The sequence below is a fragment of the Coregonus lavaretus genome (assembly GCF_964263955.1).
Source record: "Coregonus lavaretus genome assembly, chromosome: 4".
Lineage (NCBI taxonomy): Eukaryota > Metazoa > Chordata > Actinopteri > Salmoniformes > Salmonidae > Coregonus > Coregonus lavaretus.
Window position 1 is genome coordinate 24,053,244 of NC_139991.1, and position 12,875 is coordinate 24,066,118.

The window sequence follows — 12,875 nt, forward strand, 5'->3', positions numbered from 1 at the left end:
TGCTCATTAGTGTCCTATTTAGTTCTCGTTGTGTGTGTCAGATGTTGTGTGTGATTACGCTTCTGTTTGGTGTTCTGTGCTACGTGTTTCCCTCCGTTGTTTTGGAGAGGTTTTCGCACATGTTAGTGCGCCTTTTGTTTGATGCCTGTGTGCGCCTTTATTTCGCCTCCGGGCCTGTTGTGCTCGTGTACTACGTGAATATTTCACTAAAGTCTTTTGGACTTTGTTTCTGCGTCCTGCGCTTGATTCCTGCACCACACCCACCTTCAGCACTCGTGACATAAACCAAATACTAGTGTACATGCCTCTCTGCTCTAATGCTCTTATTGTTGTTGAATGAAACAGTGTTATCAAAGTGACAGTATATATCAATGTCCCCGTTTTTTTCTCAGCCAACCATTAACATAATTCACAATAAACAATAAATTGTGTGATTCCTAGGGCCGCTTCAGGATGATATGTCTGGGTGGGCAGCCAGACATTTTCTGTCTGTTTCAAAGCTTTCTTACTGCTATTTTAACCGTTTAACATGATTCTGGCATAATCAATTGGGTGGGCAACATAGGATTTTGGGTTGGCAATGCCCAAGCCACAGTTATGTTTTCTCATTCCCCGGATGCACTCCACCACACTCATTAATATAATATTCTGCCCTGTTTATCAAAAGTGTTGGAAAAACTTGTCAATAATCAACTGACTGGCTTTCTTGATGTCTAAAATATTCTCTCTGGTATGCAATCTGGTTTCCACTCAGGTTATGGATGTGTCACTGCAACCTTAAAGGTCCTTAATGATGTCACCAGTGCCCTCTAAGCAATGTTGTGCTGCTATTGATACGGTAGACAATTCCATTCTTGTGGGCCAACTAAGGAGTATTGGTGTCTCTTAGGGGTCTTTGGCCTGGTTTGCTAACTACGTCTCTCAAAGAGTGGAGTGTATAAAGTCAGAACATCTGCTGTCTCAGCCACTGCCTGTCACCAAGAGAGTACCCCAAGGCTCGATCCTAGGTCCCACGCTCTTCTCAATTTACATCAACAACATAGCTCAGGTAGTAGGATGCTCTCTCATCCATTTACATGAAGATGATACAGTCTTATACTCAGCTGGCCCCTCCCCGGATTTTGTGTTAAATGCTCTACTACAAAGCTTTCTAAGTGTCCAACAAGCTTTCTCTGCCCTTAACCTTGTTCTGAATACCTCCAAAACAAAGGTAATGCGGTTTGGTAAGAAGAATGCCCCTCTCCCTACCGGTGTGATTACTACCTCTGAGGGTTTAGAGCTTGAGGTATTCAACTCATACAAGTACTTGGGAGTATGGCTAGATGGTACACTATCCTTCTCTCAGCACATATCAAAGCTGCAGGCTAACGTTAAATCTAGACTTGGTTTCCTCTGTCGTAATCACTCCTCTTTCACCCCAGCTGCCAAACTAACCCTGATTCAGATGACCATCCTTCCAATGCTAGATTACGGGCACGTAATTTATAGATAAGCAGGTTAGGGTGCTCTCGAGTGGCTAGATGTTCTTTACCATTCGGCCATCAGATTTGCCACCAATGCTCCTTATAGGACACATCACTGCACTCTACACTCCTCTGTAAACTGGTCATATCTGTATACCCATCACAAGACCCACTGGTTGATGCTTATTTAGAAAACCCTCTTAGGCCTCACTCCCCCTTATCTGAGACACATACTGCAGCCCTCAGCCTCCACATACAACACCCATTCTGTCAGTCACATTCTGTTAAAGTTCCCCAAAGCACACACATCCCTGGGTCGCTCCTCTTTTCAGTTTGCTGCAGCTAGCAACTGGATTGAGCTTCAAAAAACATTCAAACTGGACAGCTTTATCTCCATATCTTCATTCAAAGACTCAATCAAGAACACTCTTACTGACAGTTGTGGCTGCTTTGCGTGATGAATTTTTACCTCTACCTTCTTGCCTTCGTGGGGTTGTCTGTGCCCAATAATGTTTGTACCATGTTTTGTGCTGCTACCATGTTGTGCTGCTGCCATGTTGTGTCGCCATGTGGTATTGCTACCATGCTGTGTTTCTGTTATTTTATTTTTTATTTTTTATTTTTGGGGGTAGATCAGCTTTAATATTGCAGATATATTGTAACTTCCATCAATGTAATTGCCTGCATCACTTCCAATCCCCCATATGTATTTTTTCCTCGCAAATATATATATACACACACTACCGTTCAAAAGTTTGGGGTCACTTAGAAATGTCCTTGTTTTCCATGAAAACATACATGAAATGAGTTTGAATAGGAAATATAGCAAAATGAATAGGAAATGTAGTCATTGACAAGGTTAGAAATAATGATCTTTAATTGAAATAATAATTGTGTCCTTCAAACTTTGCTTTTGTCAAAGAATCCTCCATTTGCAGCAATTACAGCCTTGCAGACCTTTGGCATTCTAGTTGTCAATTTGTTGAGGTAATCTGAAGAGATTTCACCCCATGCTTCCTGAAGCACCTCCCACAAGTATGTCAACTTCTGAAGCTGAAATAAATCAGTGTACATATACAGTATCTACATTTTTGTAAATATTTGAGTATATCTTTTCACTGAAGAAATGACACTTTGCTACAATGTAAAGTAGTGAGTGTACAGCTTGTATAACAGTGTACATTTGCTGTCCCCTCAAAATAACACAGCACACAGCCATTAATGTCTAAACCGCTGGCAACAAAAGTGAGTACACCCCTACACTGTATTCCCAAACAGTTGTACTAGCTCATAAGTAATAAGGTCATAACAGTCAAATGTCGTTATGCAGTTGACCAAACTATAAAGTTTTGAGCTCTGTTGAGATTTATGCCACTTTAATTGAAGAGGGCTCAATATTTTATAGGTAATTTGTGTGGAACGCTCAAAAAGTTTAGGTAGTGTCATGACGTTATCGACGTCATGACGTTCTGGTGGGTGGGTCATCTCTCTCTCAGGAAAGCTGAGTCAGCCATCTTGAATTTAGCCGAGATGCGGGGATGTTTGGGCCGCCCGTGTGGATGTGGAACACAGTTTAATTTGTTTTAATTTGTTTGCAATGCGCACTTTTATGCTGCCCGCTTGAAACCACCACCACCTCCGTTTTTATCATTAGTCTTATTGCCCTCGTTTTCTTAAGCGCCATCTTATCATCACCTCTGATTTGGTAAGTAACTCTGTTTTTGTTTTTTTTTCAATTGAATTTCGATAGTCTTAAATGTGGAACTGGGAATACATTTGTACAATGTGCACAGTGAATATTCGTTGTAAATAGTGTAAAAATCCAAGTAATTGTAACTTTAGAAGTTGTTAAATATGTGATAAATACGTTACGTTACTTCATCTTACAACGTTGTAACGTTATCAGCAGGTTTCCTGGATGAACTACATTTCCCATAATGCATGTTTGCCCGGGATATTGACGGTGGAGCAAGGTCCATGAGTTTTCGCTGTTCGCCGGTAATGCAAGTGCGTACTGTGAGTATCCTTATTTCAATAAGTGTCTGCCTTACACAGTAAATATTTTACGTTATCGAGCTGTGTGTACGTGTGTGCTAGCGTGAAACGAACAATGCTAAACAACATAATGTGAGTGTGTTATCATGATGCTAACCAGGCCTGTGTTTGTATTTCTTCCTAGGCTCAAGTGTGTGGTTGTGAGATCATCTCGAAATCCTTTTAACAGTTCAGGTAGGATGTATTATGAAATAGTGTTACTAATGTAATACATTCCTAAAACCAAGTATAGAGTGTATTTGTTATAATTCATTGGTATTAGATTTAAAAGGTGATCGAATAGCTCCTGATTTGTAATGTCATTAATGCATTTCTTTTGAAGCAATGTTTTAAAAATGTTTTACAAGTGAATAGGTTGGTTTACTTTTAAGTTTAAATTTCCCACGTATCTCGTTAAAGTTTTGACCAATGAGCTAACTTGTTAAGTTGTGGCCAATGGGAGAGTGGACTGGTTGCCGGGAAAGAAAAGGGAGGGAAAAGTTGAAAGAAGGGAGAGGAGAGACGTTAGTGGGTTTGGTGAAGGAAAAACGACCAAAGGAAACGATAAAGAGAGAACAAAACCATACCTACATAGTTTTTTTTAAGGTAAATCCTGATTTTAATTCTATAAGAGAGTGTTTATTATTTAGTTAAGAAAGACCAAGTGGAGACTGAAGCTGCCGTCGCATTGTGGAGACATTCGACATCCTAGAGGTTAGCCTAGCATCGTGCAAGACTTGGAGAGAATTGCTTGTGACGATCAGTTCGGGTTTCCAACGGATGTCTGTTTCTGCTACAGAGTACTGGCTGCATTGATAGCTGTGTTCGCGGTGGATCTTGTGAGGACACCTGCACAGAACTACTATATTTTGCTGAGGCATTATCTACAAGTAGTGAGTAACTACAAATGTGGGGTGGACTTCGGGACTTTATGTATGTCATCATTTTTTTTTATGAGCTCCAACGCGCGCCCAGGGTTTAAGCAAGCTTGCAAATAATTTGGACATGGGGTTGTGGAAAAATCATTGGGGTTTATAATTTGTATTTCTTTTGATGTGATACATTGAACATTTGATTAATATAGATCTTGAACCTTATGTCTGTTGTATTGGTGGAGTCATTTACTGTTTCAGTTTCATTTAATGCATGGGAAAGCATATCCTTATAACAATAACCAAGTCTATAATCATTCTATCTGAAGTTAATACCCTATTTGTCATTCACCCTAGCAAGTTTACAATAGGGATTCTTATTGGAGATGTCCTTCTCACCTAATATCCCATGCTGTTCAGATATTCTAAATAAGGTAATATCGTGAGAGTCAAATTCGAGCCTGGTGAGAGGGTTACACTAATAATTGGTTTTATTTTATGTGTTTCCACAGTCATTCTTTTGCTATTTCTCTAAATGTTTTTATCTCAACTGTGGGGTCAACAGTTGATCACTTGAACCCTTTATTAATACTTTGTTAAATACAAAGAACAACAACAGAAATAGCAGATCTATAAGCACACAACTTTGATGCTTTGCTTGTTAATAACTAACTTGCTTATCTTTTAACATTTTCATTTTTACTATAATTAGTGTACAATGAATGTTTTTGATATTTGTGTAATTATTATTGTAATGGATATTTTTTGTCCATGTAGGAACAACGTGATGTAAATATGAGACGGGCCCTCGTCCTTCGTGCACTTCCTGTGTACCTGCGTGAAGATGCCTCCAAGTTTTTCAGGACCTGTAATGTAAGTGTACTGGCCTCACTATCAATCCCTTTGCTTAGCTATTCAGTCAGCTTAAACATGACATCACTCAAAGAACTATAGGAGAACCAGAGGGGCATTCCAGAAAGCAGGTTATGTGAAAACCATCAGTATAGCCAATTGTATTTTTTCCAACAACGTAATTTCAAAGTCCGTGTTTCTAGTTTGTCGCCGCATTGAGTATGAGATAAAATGTTTTTATATTTCATTTTCAGCCGATTTTAAATAAAACAAAATAGCCTAAAATAAAACATTGAACAACATTCAACCACTTCCTTAAAGGCTAATATAAAATAAAGTGATGTTAAATTCAAAATGAAAAGACGACTGCATCTGAAACTCTGTCAGTGATTTATATAACAGCCGCAGCCAGAAAATGTCTGCTTCCTGTTTTCTCCCGTTGCCATGGTGAATAACCGTATCGGAGCTCCATTGATGATGGCTTTTTACTAGTCGTCAGGCACAAGCTCAACTCCGAGTTAACGTACTCTGAGTCAACTTACCTAACTCAGATCAGCTGTTCTGTAACTGAAAACTCAGTTTCACTTCACAGGGTAAGTCAACTCTGAGTTCAGGGTTAGGCTCAGTTTGTTGAACCTCCTTTCTGGAATAGCCCCCAGAACCTGTTTATGAAGTTTCCTTGAGTTGTTATTCTGCAAACTGACATGTAGAAATTACATAAATGAAAAGGTAAGTATAAAGAATTCCACTAAACAAAAAGTATGCTTACAGGTAGGTGTGAAACTAACATAAAATAATAAGCATGTGTAAAGAAAATAGTTTAAACATGTAGCTTAGCTGCAGTCTAAGTGCAAAGTGACCGTAATGTCTAGACATCATTAGCATGATTTGTATCCTTGAGGGGCTGAACTCATTTTTGTATTATTTGTGTTTTATAGTCAGCAGATGGTCCAGACCTCACTGACACTCCGGTGGCTCTCCTGACAGTTGTCACTGATGATACTACTGATGCGGCCCTCTTCAGCCCTGAGAGCATCTGTATTGTCGTGGAAGATGAAATACTTGTGAGTGGTCCCACAAACCTGGCTGACTCATTTATCCTGCTCTTTGGGTATGTCTATGCACTAGACCTACAGTACCCAAAGAATCTCGAGCTTACATTCACATTTATCCAAAAAGTTGTGATGTGTCTTGAGGACAACAAACCACTGAAAGGGCGTCTACTGACACTGAAGAATGATTTGTTCAATGAGTGAATCACTCAGAATGGACTATTTGTTGAGCTGAGTATTGAGGATGTTTTTTGTTTTTTTCCCCTCTTTACAAATGTAATAATTTGCCTCTTCTACCTCATGTTTAATATGTTACACTGTTTGCCTCTACTACCTCAGATTTAATACATTGATTGTTAATAGATAAATATCACAACATTGACGTATTGCCAAGCCCAAGTTTTTGCACTGTAGTTGTGGGAAACGACTGTTGAATTCATGCACTATACATGTTTAATGTTGTGTGACCTAATGCTTACCTTGATGTTGCCAGTTGAAGTACGGCACAGTAGAAACCAGTACTTTTATTTGAATGTTTTATTTTAAAAAAGTTAGTTGCAGCCTTCAAGGTACAGTAAGTGCCAAAACGTTTTAAATGGCTCCACATTCTAATAGTTGTTATTGCTGTTGAGGATGGATTATAATTAGAATCTTATTGAATTTTAACATGAAGCCTTTGTGAGTTTTTATCATAATGTTTTCTGAATAATGTGATATGGAGACCGAAAATACTGAATCTACCCTCTGTAGCAATGACCACTATCAGAATATGGAACTATTAACACTTAATGTACTTTAAAACACATTTTGTTTTTATGGAGTCACTTCCTTTTTTGTTTTAATTTATGACAAGCACTTTGTTTTGACTGAGCTCCTTTTGATTCGTGCCTTTTTAAAAGCACATTGTGTTGAATAAAAAAAAAGTTAAATTGTCACTGTGGTGTCACTTTCATGTTTTCTAACATTATTCGCTGATTATAATTGTGTAATGGACCGACATCAGTATTTTAGTTTAGAATTAATTTTGATTGCATGTCCCACATTATGAGTTGAAGAATATTGAAAATTTTGAGTGTATTTCACACATTATATGAGTTGAAGAATATTTAATATTGAGTGTATTTCCCACATTTATGAGTTGAAGAATATTGAAAGTTTTGAGTGTATTTCCCACATTATATGAGTTGAAAAATATTGAAAATTTTGAGTGTATTTCCCACATTATATGAGTTGAAAAATATTGAAAATTTTGAGTGTATTTCCCACATTATATGAGTTGAAAAATATTGAAAATTTTAAGTGAATTAATCCATAATTATAAGTTGAGGAATATCAATATTTATAATATAACATTGAGATAATTTAAGGCAACTGTAAATATAATTTTTATTTTATGTAAACTTAAAACATTTAAAAACATCACTAAAATATTTTTGTGTAATCTGTTACAAAATAATTTTTGAGTTATGTGAACTTATTAGGGTTTACAGTGTAAGTGAAAATGTCCAAATTGGGCCCAAAGTGTCAATATTTTGTGTGGCCACCATCATTTTCCAGCACTGCCTTAACCCTCTTGGGCATGGAGTTCGCCAGAGCTTCACAGGTTGCCACTGGAGTCCTCTTCCACTCCTCCATGACGACATCACGGAGCTGGTGGATGTTAGAGACCTTGCACTCTTCCACCTTCCGTTTGAGGATGCCCCACAGATGCTCAATAGGGTTTAGGTCTGGAGACATGCTTGGCCAGTCCATCATCTTTACCCTCAGCTTCTTTAGCAAGGCAGTGGTAGTCTTGGAGGTGTGTTTGGGGTCGTTATCATGTTGGAATATTGCCCTGCGGACCAGTCTCCGAAGGGAAGGGATCATGCCCTGCTTCAGTATGTCACAGTACATGTTGGCATTCATGGTTCCCTCAATGAACTGTAACTCCCCAGTGCCGGCAGCACTCATGCAGCCCCAGACCATGACACTCCCACCACCATGCTTGTACTCCTCACCTAGTTGCCGCCACACACGCTTGACACCATCTGAACCAAATAAGTTTATCTTGGTCTCATCAGACCACAGGACATGGTTCCAGTAATCCATGTCCTTAGTCTGCTTGTCTTCAGCAAACTGTTTGCGGGCTTTCTTGTGCATCATCTTTAGAAGAGGCTTCCTTCTGGGACGACAGCCATGCAGACCAATTTGATGCAGTGTGCGGCGTATGGTCTGAGCACTGACAGGCTGACCCCCCACCCCTTCAACCTCTGCAGCAATGCTGGCAGCACTCATATGTCTATTTCCCAAAGACATCCTCTGGATATGACGCTGAGCACGTGCACTCAACTTCTTTGGTCGACCATGGTGAGGCCTGTTCTGAGTGGAACCTGTCCTGTTAAAGCTGTAATGCATCCTGATGTCTTTGCTTGCTGGGTCAGTAGGGCACCTCAGAGACAACTACAGGTCTTGACAGGTGGTCATGTAGTCAGCAACCATCTTCTGGTAGACAGACTGCTCACTTTGAACAAGCAGGAGATGCTGCACTTGTTTTTTCAGATTGGCAGATCTGAAGACCTGATAGTTGTTCCTCTTGCACTGCCAGCACAGGTCTGTCCTGGGCTTAGTGCTTGAGACGTGGGGTAGCAATTGTCACCACAGAGTCTTGAAGGAAGACAGCCCGACTGCACGTACCTCTGGAAAATACACAAATAATGTAAGATCAATAAAAATAGTGCCAATCATGTTGCCGGTAAATGCAATAATAAAAAAGGGTTTGTTTATGCTTTACATACTTTACAAGTGTTGTCATTGATTCCTTGTAGAGACGCCACACCGCTATTTTTGTCACATGAGATGGCAGCAGCTTTCCACCAAAGTGTTTGTGTCCTGGGTGGCGTCCTGGTAATACTATTGCATTATCCTCTGCATAGTTGTTGATGAAGTTCATAACTCGCTGCAAGTCCTCATTTTTCAGGTGTAACCTGCACTTGCTTGGGCCATCTATTTTTGAATTAGACCATTCTTCTTGTATGACTTGTGGAGGAGAGTCAGGCGTGTTCTATTGATGCTGAAAAACAAATTCCAGTTACAAATATTTTAGCAATAAAAGATGAGGCTTACCCAGACACAATTCTCTAAATTGACATCTAGCTAAGTGGATGGGTCTCTATTGTCTAGACCTGTTCACATGTTCATGAAATACAATAGATGGGCGTAATCACCCCCAGACACACCTGGCTAACTTGATGGGTCATGTAATCATTGGGCAAAGTGGAGTCTTTTGTTTAGATATGTAAATTAGCTAGATAGCTAGCTAGCAAAACAATGAACCATTATCCCAATCTATACAGTACTAGGAATACAAACCAATTGCCATAGCTAGCCACGACGCATGAAATGCTGTAGTATGAATCTGCAGGTAGCTAAAGCTAACCAACTAGGTTCCATTTTAGCTATCTAGCTAACATTAGGCTATAACTAGCAATGCAAATGATTTTTTTAGATATATATAATATTACTAAGCAGATCATGTAATCATCTGGCGAAGTGGAGTCTTTTGTTTAGACATGTAAATTAGCTAGCTAGCTAGTTAAACAATGAAAAATTATCCCAACCAATACAGTACTAGCAATACAAACCGATTGTCATAGCTAGCCACCATGCATGAAATGCTGTAGTATGCTGAAATAATAGATCCCAGAAATGACTATATGCACAAAACGCTTATTTCTCTCAAATGTTTTGCACAAATATGTTTACATCGCTGTTAGTGAGCATTTCACCTTTGCCAAGATGATCCATCCACCTGACAGGTGTGGCATATCAAGAAGCTGATTAAAGAGCATGATCATTACATAGGTGCACCTTGTGCTGGAGACAAGAAAAGGCCACTAAAATGTGCAGTTTTGTCACACAACACAATGCTACAGATGTCTCAAGTTTTAAGGGAGAGTGCAATTGGCATGTTGACTGCAGGAATGTCCACCAGAGCTGTTGCCAGAGAATTTAATGTTCATTTCTCTACCATAAGCCACCTCACCAGGGTCTTGATCTGACTGTAGTTCGGCATCGTAACCGACTTCAGTGGACAAATGCTCACCTTCGATGGCCACTGGCACGCTGGAGAAGTGTGCTTTTCACAGATTAATCCCGGTTTACACTGTACCGGGCAGATGGCAGACAGCGTGTATGAGGTTGTGTGGGTGAGCGGTTTGCTGATGTCAACGTTGTGAACACCCCATGGTGGTGGTGGGGTTATGGTATGAGCAGGCATAAGCTACGGACAACGAACACGATTGCATTTTATTGATGGCAATTTCAATGCACATAGTTACCGTGACGAGATCCTGAGGGCCATTGTCGTGCCATTCATCCGCCGCCCTCACCTCATGTTTCAGCATGATAATGCACAGCCCCATGTCGCGAGGATCTGTACACAATTCCTGGAAGCTGAAAATGTCCCAGTTCTTCCATTGCCTGCAAACTCACCATAAATGTCATCCATTGAGCATGTTTGGGATGCTCTGGATCGACGTGTACGACAGTGTGTTCCAGTACCTGCCAATATCCAGCAACTTCGCACAGCCATTGAAGAGGAGTGGGACAACATTCTACAGGCCACAATCAACAGCCTGATCAACAGCCTGATGCAAGAGGCAAATGGTGTTCACACCAGATACTGACTGGTTTTCTGATCCACGCCTCTATCTTTTTTTAAAGGTATCTGTGACCAACAGATGCATTTCTGTATTTCCAGTCATGTGAAATCCATAGATTAGGGCCTAATTATTTTATTCAATTAACTGATTTCTTTATTTGAACTGTAACTCAGTAAAATTGTTGAAATTGTTGCATATGGCGTTTATATTTTGTTCAATACTATCAGTTGAACATCATCATTGTCATCAACCCCGTATCCATCTTCCTTTCCTCCCTTCTCCCGCATTTTGAGAAAGGGGAAAGCAGAGATGACATGAGGAATCACCCAATTACAATTGAGGGTCACCCAGGGTTCGCAATCGGCATTCCTGATGCTGCTTTGAGATGGAACAATGTAGTAGTGTCACCTGTCATGTGTACTGTAGCTAACTGCCTTTATGGAAATTCGAAGTAAGCTTTATTTAAAAATGGCTTTTCAATGGCTGTATTGTTAAGTGGGTTATTTTGTAAAAAAAAACATATACATATTATTAGTGTAATCATGTATTATTATTATTATGAAAGAATATGAAATGATGTCAACACCAGGTTATGAAGGTTTTTCATTCCACATTCACAAATGTTTCCAAATTACCATGACTCTCTGTTGCTATGTATGGAGGCATATAGCTGTCGATGTAATTTGCATGTCATTGTCTTCACGCAGTCAGAAGCGCTGTTCACAAGTGTCACCGCAGTGAACAAGTCCATATCTTTGGCCTGTAGTAGTCTGTTAGGCGGCTCGAAAAGTGACAACAGTTTCATAACAAGGTGCGCAATGAAAAGAAAACTGCGCTGCGTAATGGCACGAAGCAGCCCGGTAGCCTCGACGCGCACCTCCGCTCCAAGGCCTCGTGTGTTTTCCACCTCGGTCAGTAATGTGGATATGTCGTGAAAACTCTTCACCACAACTTTGACCGTTGTCAAGTGGCCAGTCCATCTCTGGTTCAAGAGACGTTTCAGGGTATCGCCTTTGTACAGAATAGCCACGGTTGGCTTCCTGATGAAGTTGTACAGCATGTTGCATACTCCAAAAGAATAATCGACAGCTGCTTCACTGGACATGGCATGAATCACAACCAGATGAAGTTGGTGATTAAAGCAGTGAATATATGGTATGTTATGATCCAGCTTGTTTTGGAGCAATTTCTGCACACCACCATGCCTGCCAGACATGAGTGGTGCGCCATCATAAACTTGACTCAGGATTTTGTCCGTGCTGAGTCCGGCGCTGGTGAGCTCATCAATGATGACACCTGTCAGAGCCTCTGCATCACTTTTCTCAGATGTGGCCATTACCAAGAGGCGCTCACACAGACCATAGTGTTTGTCAACAAAACGCACAACTACAGATATGTTTTCTTGGCTTAAAGGATCCCGTGTGACATCCACTTTAATACCAGCTATCGCCGACTTGTCTCACTATCTCCTCTGTCACGAGATTGCTCATCATTTCGAGAATCTCGTTTTGTATCTGTGGGCTGGTATAGCGTGCATTCTGTGGGATTGTTTTTGTAATCCGTGTCAGTTCAGGATCTTTGCGCATGGTGTACTCAAAGAGAGACAAAAACAGCCCCATTGAGCTATTATCATCTAGCACACTGGCAAAACCAGCATTATCTCCACGTAACGGCAATTGATTCACCACTAAAAACTCCAGCATATCAATTACAGCTGACATGTAGTATCTGTTGCGAGCCAGTTGCTCTAAATTTAAGAGTGGAAATCTCTTTTCCTGTCTCTCTACGTTTTTCTGAATCTCTCCACATTGCTTCACAGGCTAACTGTTCTTTTGAAGCTGCATGCTTATTTAAGCCCTTGCCTGTTCCAATTGCATGCTTCCAATCATTACATCCCTTAATGGAGAAGTTCGCGTCCGATGATACAGATTTGAATTTCCTGCACGCATAACAAAATGCGGA

The 12,875-nt window shown here is 40.2% G+C and overlaps 1 long non-coding RNA gene across 6 annotated transcripts; it reads left to right on the plus strand.

The window, feature by feature from the left end:
- Window positions 1-2,753: 2,753 nt before the first annotated feature.
- Window positions 2,754-7,208, plus strand: LOC311127167. Of its 6 annotated transcripts, none has more exons than XR_014613094.1 (6): window positions 2,754-3,168; window positions 3,370-3,470; window positions 3,643-3,692; window positions 4,297-4,390; window positions 5,147-5,242; window positions 6,160-7,208. It is a non-coding gene; the product is annotated as an uncharacterized lncRNA (long non-coding RNA). The 6 variants fall into 6 exon arrangements; XR_014613095.1 differs by having other exon boundaries at window positions 2,755-3,168; window positions 3,373-3,479; XR_014613096.1 differs by having other exon boundaries at window positions 2,756-3,168; window positions 3,370-3,479.
- The last annotated feature ends 5,667 nt before the right edge of the window (window positions 7,209-12,875 follow it).